Here is a 6,245-nt window from a genome sequence, read left to right as displayed (position 1 = left end):
ACCTTCACTACCACAAAACAGCTGCTCAGCTGGCTCACTGTGTGATTTGGAGCAAATTCCTCAACTTCTCTCAGCCTCAGATTCTTCACCTATAAATTGTTCCTTATTCAAACCACCCTGTGCTAGGTGCTAGAATTAATTCTTTATAAATGTTAATTCTCTGCTTGACCCCTCATGACAGCCCAGGAAGAGAGAGAAAATGTGGCAGAAACAATGCTTTGGGTTCTCTAACCTATTCCCTCTTCCTGTGCACACAGGAAGGGCACAGCGTCAACCTCGCTTGCAGTCCTGGGCAAAGCAATTAAGAGTGTGTGAGGCTCTTTTGATTTCTGGGTTCCCTTTCTACATGTGTAAGACTCAAAAACAGATTCCAGGAGGGCGTGAGGGAGTTGTTGCTTGGAAAAGAGGTGCCTTCCAAAAGAGATGGGTTAGGAGAGCTCTGCCCTTTATCAGAGTTTGTGTGAGTGAGAAATAAACTCCGATTGGGTTAGGCCACTAAGATTTTTGGTTTGTTACATTAATTACACTGAATAAAACTGTATACCTGGGCGCCTGCTGACTCAGTGGGATGAACATGCGACTGTTGATCTCAGGGTCATGAGTTCAAGCCCCACACCATGTGTAGAGATTACTTAAATAAATAAATAAACTTAAAAAAAAAAAAACCTGTATACCAGTTATTAATTGCCACAGCAATGCTGCATAACAGATCACCCCAACCTTAGTGCCTTAAAACAGCAACCATTTATTTAGCTCATGATTTCACCGATGGGCAATTTGGGCTGAGCCTAGCTAAAGGTTCTTCTGGTCTCAGTTGGGCTTACACATCCATCGGTGGTCAGCCGTGGGATCAGCCGGTGACTGATGAGCACAGCCACAGCTCGGACAACTCGTTCCTGTTCCGGTGGTCTTTCATCCTCATTCAAGAGACCCCGGCTCTGGTCACATGCCAGCCTGGAAGTTTCCAAGAGAACGAGCAGAAGCTACAATATCTCCCTAAGGATTCAGTCTCAGAACTGGCAGTGTCACCTCCCCTGTATTCTGTTAGCGAAAATAAGTCATATGGCTGAGCCCTGATTCAAGGGAAGAGGAAACAGATTCTGTCTCCTGATGGGAGGGGTTTCAAGGTCACATTGCAAAGGGTCTTGCTTAGAAGGAGCAAAGCATTGCAGTGATTTTTGCAAACAATCTACCACGGGAGATATTAGTACCCCCCAACTGAAAGACGAGGAAACTGAGGCCCAGTAAGATGAAGCAGATAGTAATTGGAACAGAATAGAGCACCCTAGCCTCCTAGGAAAGAGGGCCCCAAATCTGGATCTTGCTCTAGCCTTTGAGACTGGGGAAGATCTTGAGCTCCAAACCCAAAGTATCTGTGATTTCAGTGAGCTGGGGCTGGCAGACAACTTTTCCCCTCCTGGCCTTCACGCATCGTATGTCCCTAAAGACCCACCTTGCTGTGTGATGCAGGCAAAGCCCACACCCGCACTGTGCCTCAGTATCAGAGGGCAAAGTGTAAAGAGATAAGAGCTCAGCCTCTGGAATCATAGCACTGGGTTCCAATCCTGACTCACCTGCTATGCATCCCAGGCAAGTCCCTTTCCCTCTCTGAGCCTCCTGTTTCTCTTCTGCAAAACGGGGGGACGAGAGGAGTCCCCATTTCAGGGGCTATTGTGAGAATTGAATTTGTGAATGTATCATGTAAATGCATAGTATAAACCACTTACTACCCCCCAGATGGGCTTACTATCTGGCGGGTGGAATAGTATCTTCTCAGCCAAACCCCCATTTTAAGAGGAGAAAACAGAGGCTTGGACTAGGGATGCAAATTGCCAAGGCCACACAGAGCTAAGGAGCCATGATGTCCCCAGCACAGTCAGGTTTGTCTGATTCCAGAGGCCAAGGTCTTAACTTCCCTAGAGTTTGGGAGTCCTGGGTTTGAGTCTCAACTCTGTCTCTTGAGCCACGTGAACTTGGGCAAGTCCCTTTTCTCTCTGGTGTTTTTTTACCTCATCTCAGTAAATGCAACCTGCCCCTAATGCCTCATTTAGTTTCCTCAAATGGGAAAATACACGAAAGTGCTTAGCACAGCGTCTGTGACAGACGTGTATGTGTGCAGCAGCTGGAGGCAGCTGCAACCATCAGAGGCAAGCTGCTTAACTCTCTGCGCCTCAGTTTCTCTATCCTTCAAATAGGGCTAATAACAATCTTATCTCAGTGGATGACCGTGAGGAAAAAACGAGTTACTGTGGGCTAAACCTTAGCACCGATCTTGGCACCTGTATGTGCTTCATAAGCCCTTGCTATTATTTTTAAAAGTTCTGAAACCTGTTCCAGGCCAGCATGAGACAACCGGGGGGACCCCAGCCCTCCACTTGCTGTAGCTCCGGGCCCTGCCTTTGCTGCCACTCAGCTATTATTAGGCCCAGAGTCCTCATCTCAAATCCAGATGGGGAGCTAGAAGGGCGGGCAGGGCCAGGCCTGGCTGGCGGATGGCTGGGAAAGCTGCTCCGGAGGCCGGTTTGGGTTTGGGCCCCACCCCGCCTGCCCTCCCTTGCCTGCATCGGGTCCAGCCGCCACGTCTCCACTTGGCTCTGAGGCCTGCACCGAGCACTCCCTCCCACCGTGGCCGCTGCCTCTGAGAAGGTTCAGAGCATTTCCACAGCCTCAGCACTTTTCTGCCTGGCCAGGAGAGGCCAGGCCTGCGTGGAAACTACCAACTGGACCCTGCTCGCCTCTGAAGCTGGCAAAGGGACCATATGCCCTCCTGCCTCGAGGTCTGTGCCTCCCATGAGGGCTTTCAGGTCCTCCAAGGGAAAGGGGCCATACAACTGGGCTCAGGCCTCAGCCCTACCACCAACATGCTGTATCCACTTGAACAAGTGACTTTCCCTCTCTGAGCTTCAGTGTCTTTATCTATCAAATGGGTATAATCGGAGCATCTACCTCATAAGGCCGTGGTGATGATTAAATGAGTGAAGGGCACATAATGAGCACTCAGTATGTGCCAGGTGTTGGTATCTCAGGCCTGGGTGTGCCAGGCTGAGGGGGAAGCAAGGGATTTGGGAGGCTGGGATCGGGGGTACGGAGGGTCTCCACTTCCAAGCTGCTATATAATCTAAAGCCTGTTCCTTGCCCTCGTTGGGACTCAGAGCACTTATTCAGATCACAAGGTAGGGCATCTAGGACTCGACAATGCCAAGATTCGGCTGCTATGCTGAATAGTTAAGAAATAGGACAAGACCCATGTGGGCAGATGGCAGATCCCAAACAGCAGAGGAGAGGGCAGGGTACTGTGGTTAAGAATAAGGATTCCAGGGACACCTGGGTGACTCAGTCGTTAAGCATCTGCCTTCAGCTCAGGTCATGATCCCAGGGTCCTGGGATCAAGCCCTGCATCAGGCTCCCTGCTCTGCAGGGAGCCTCTTCTCCCTGCTCTGCAGGGAGTCTCTTCTCCCTCTCCCACTCCCCCTGCTTGTGTTCCCTCTCTCGCTGTCTCTCTCTCTCTGTCAAATAAATAAATAAAATCTTAAAAAAAAAGAAAAGAAAGAAAGAATAAAGATTCCAGGTTCAAATCCTGTGTGAGGTGTGGACATGGCCTGGTCTCGCTGAGCCGGTCTCCTCTTCTGTATAATGATGGTCCTTCCTTACAGGGCTACAGAGCTGTGAGGGTCTTGGTAATAACAAAATTGCCACTCATGTATTATAAGGGCGATCTGGAGCCAGGCTCCAACCCACTGAGTGGCAATTACACAGGGCTACTATCATGACCTCAGATGGATGTCAGGCATCAGAAAACCCCCCAGAACTCACAAGAGGTCCAGGCCAGCCCATCCTGAATCCTCTCCTTTTTCCATGAGACTGGGTTAGTGGGGTTCCTGGGCATCTCAGGCCCCCTTCTTCCCGGAGCCCACTTGCCTCCAAGCTTCCAATGAAGAGTCACTCCTTTCCCATCCTTCAGCACTTAAAGCCAGGCCCCCTTCTTCTCCAAGGCCGGAAGTTTATCTGGTACTGTTGCTCAGAGAACACAGCAGCTGGATGACATCATACAGGCGACAGCCTTGCCAAACTGGTTTGCCAAACAGGTCCCCAGTCCTATTCCTGGGGCTGCTGGCCATGACCGTGGGAGCCTCCAGTTCTGCCTATGAGGAAGAAGGTTACAGCCCTTAGATTCCACCAAGCTCAATAAGGGCCAGCTCTCCTCAAGGACCTTATGCTCTAGCTTCATCTACTTGACATTTTCCCAACAAAATCCTCACAGTCCTACCTCCCTTCCTTTGTTCATGCTCCTCCCTTCACCAGATTGCCCTTCCCGATCCCCTCAGCCTGCCATACAGCAAGTGAGGGCTTCGTTCTGTACAATTTTTAGAGTCCACATACCATGTCTCCCCTACTCTGATTAGGCTGTGAGATCCCAACAGCAGGCACAGCCCTGACCCATGTCTAACCCTCCCTGTGCCCAGCAGCCCCTGGACTCCCTCATAGACCCAAGGTTCTGGCCTTGGCTGGCCTCACAGCCACTTATGAGCATATCCCAAGGTGGGATCTCCCTGAAAGTCTTGGAATTTTATGTTGTATAGTCTAGTGGGGAAAGGGCTTAGGTAGCTCAGGCCATAATTCCTCCACTCTGCAGATAAGGAAATTGAGGGTTTGAAGGGACCAAAACTTTGCCTGGGGCAGAGCCATTGCTAAGACCCATCATCTCTCTTGCCTTCTGCAGGACCCAAGCTGGGGGAAGGGGAAGCCAGGGTGATTCAGGGATCTGGCACTGGCAGCTTGGTAAAATATTTATTCTCAGACTCAGGCACTGGAGCAAAATATTACCCTTAGCTCCTGAGCTGCTCCATCCACTCCCTGCTCTGCCAGTCCAAGACTGGACCTGGAGGAATCTGGACCCTTTCTGTTATAGCCCCTTGCCTGGGGAAGGCCTGAAGCAGGCCCGTCAAATCCCCTCATTTTACAGATGAATAGACTGAGGCCCAACCTCCCCAGTGCCTTGAAGATACGTACATTTTGCTCACCTGAGATTCAGGGCCCACCTCCATCCCCATTTCCTGCTTCATCTACAACCCATTTCTCCTCCTTCTCCTACTTACAAACCTCCCAGCCTTAACTCACACTATTCCCTGCCACAAGTACCCTTCCATGCCTTTCCCCATCTTCTCTGTGTGATGGATTTCTTCACACCCTTCCTCAAGGACCAGTATGCAAATCACCTCCTCTGAGAAGTCTTCCAGGATTTCCCCCATCCTAGAGGAAGCAAGATGGAGGAAAGGGCCTTAGGCATGGGGCAGAATTCCACTCAAGTTTGAATGCCATTACCAGCCCAAGGTGCCTTCACTTCCCTAAGCTTACTCCTCTGTAAAATCCAGGTAATACTTATCTTGCACAGTGCTTAACTTGCAGTAGGCCAAACCCTGTGTCTGACATGCAATGGGTGCTCAATAACTGAAAGGCTCTCCTCATGGGATGTTTACTCCTTCCTGGGCTGTGGATGAAGGCTTCCTGGGCACTGTACCTGGCTACCCTTTGATCTTTGTTTTGCCACCCCCGTCATCCCGCCCCACCCTTTGCAGGGAGAAGAAAGAATCTGGGCGGTAGGTCTGGAGGAGGACCCCAGCCCTGAGGGTTCAACCTCAGGAAGGGACCCACGCACCTCTTCCATACTACCAAGACCTGGTGAGCGTGTGCGAGAATTAGTAAGCCCTAGTAAGTCCGCAGGCATAGAATCACCTGTGTGGTTCCTCCCAGCCTGCGGGAACGGGGTATGGGGCAGGGGGAGGGTGTGGGGCTAGCAAGAAGCAAGCCATTCATTGGAGCCACACAGGCAGGCCCTGAGAAGCTGAGGTAGCCTAGGTGTACCACACCCCAACCCACTGTTCCGAGGCTGCGCGAGGTTTGAAGTAGGACCAAGTTAGCCTTGGAGGGGGCTGCCCCTCATTCTGGTGAATAAGACAGTATCTAGGTCAAGTAAAGAGGGCCTAGATGGGGCCCACCCAGAAGGGGAACTCCAAACGTGGGCTCCCAAACTGGGCTCTGTTTGCTCCTCCTGCTGTGTGACCTTCACAAGTCTCTTCCCTCTCTGTGCCTTGGTTTTCTCAGGGGTAAAGTGGAACCACCCCTCAGGGAGACGGGGATGAAATAAGATGACACCTTTTAAAAGAGTCTGGGAGTGTACTGGCCCTATCTCTAGATGGGGTTGAGGTGGGTTGGGTGGGTGGGTGGTCACCAGGATCTGGAGAGCA

Source organism: Lutra lutra, chromosome 12 (assembly GCF_902655055.1).
Source record: "Lutra lutra chromosome 12, mLutLut1.2, whole genome shotgun sequence".
NCBI classification, from domain to species: Eukaryota; Metazoa; Chordata; class Mammalia; order Carnivora; family Mustelidae; genus Lutra; species Lutra lutra.
The sequence above is the reverse complement of the archived record's forward strand: the minus strand, read 5'-3'. Positions refer to the sequence as shown.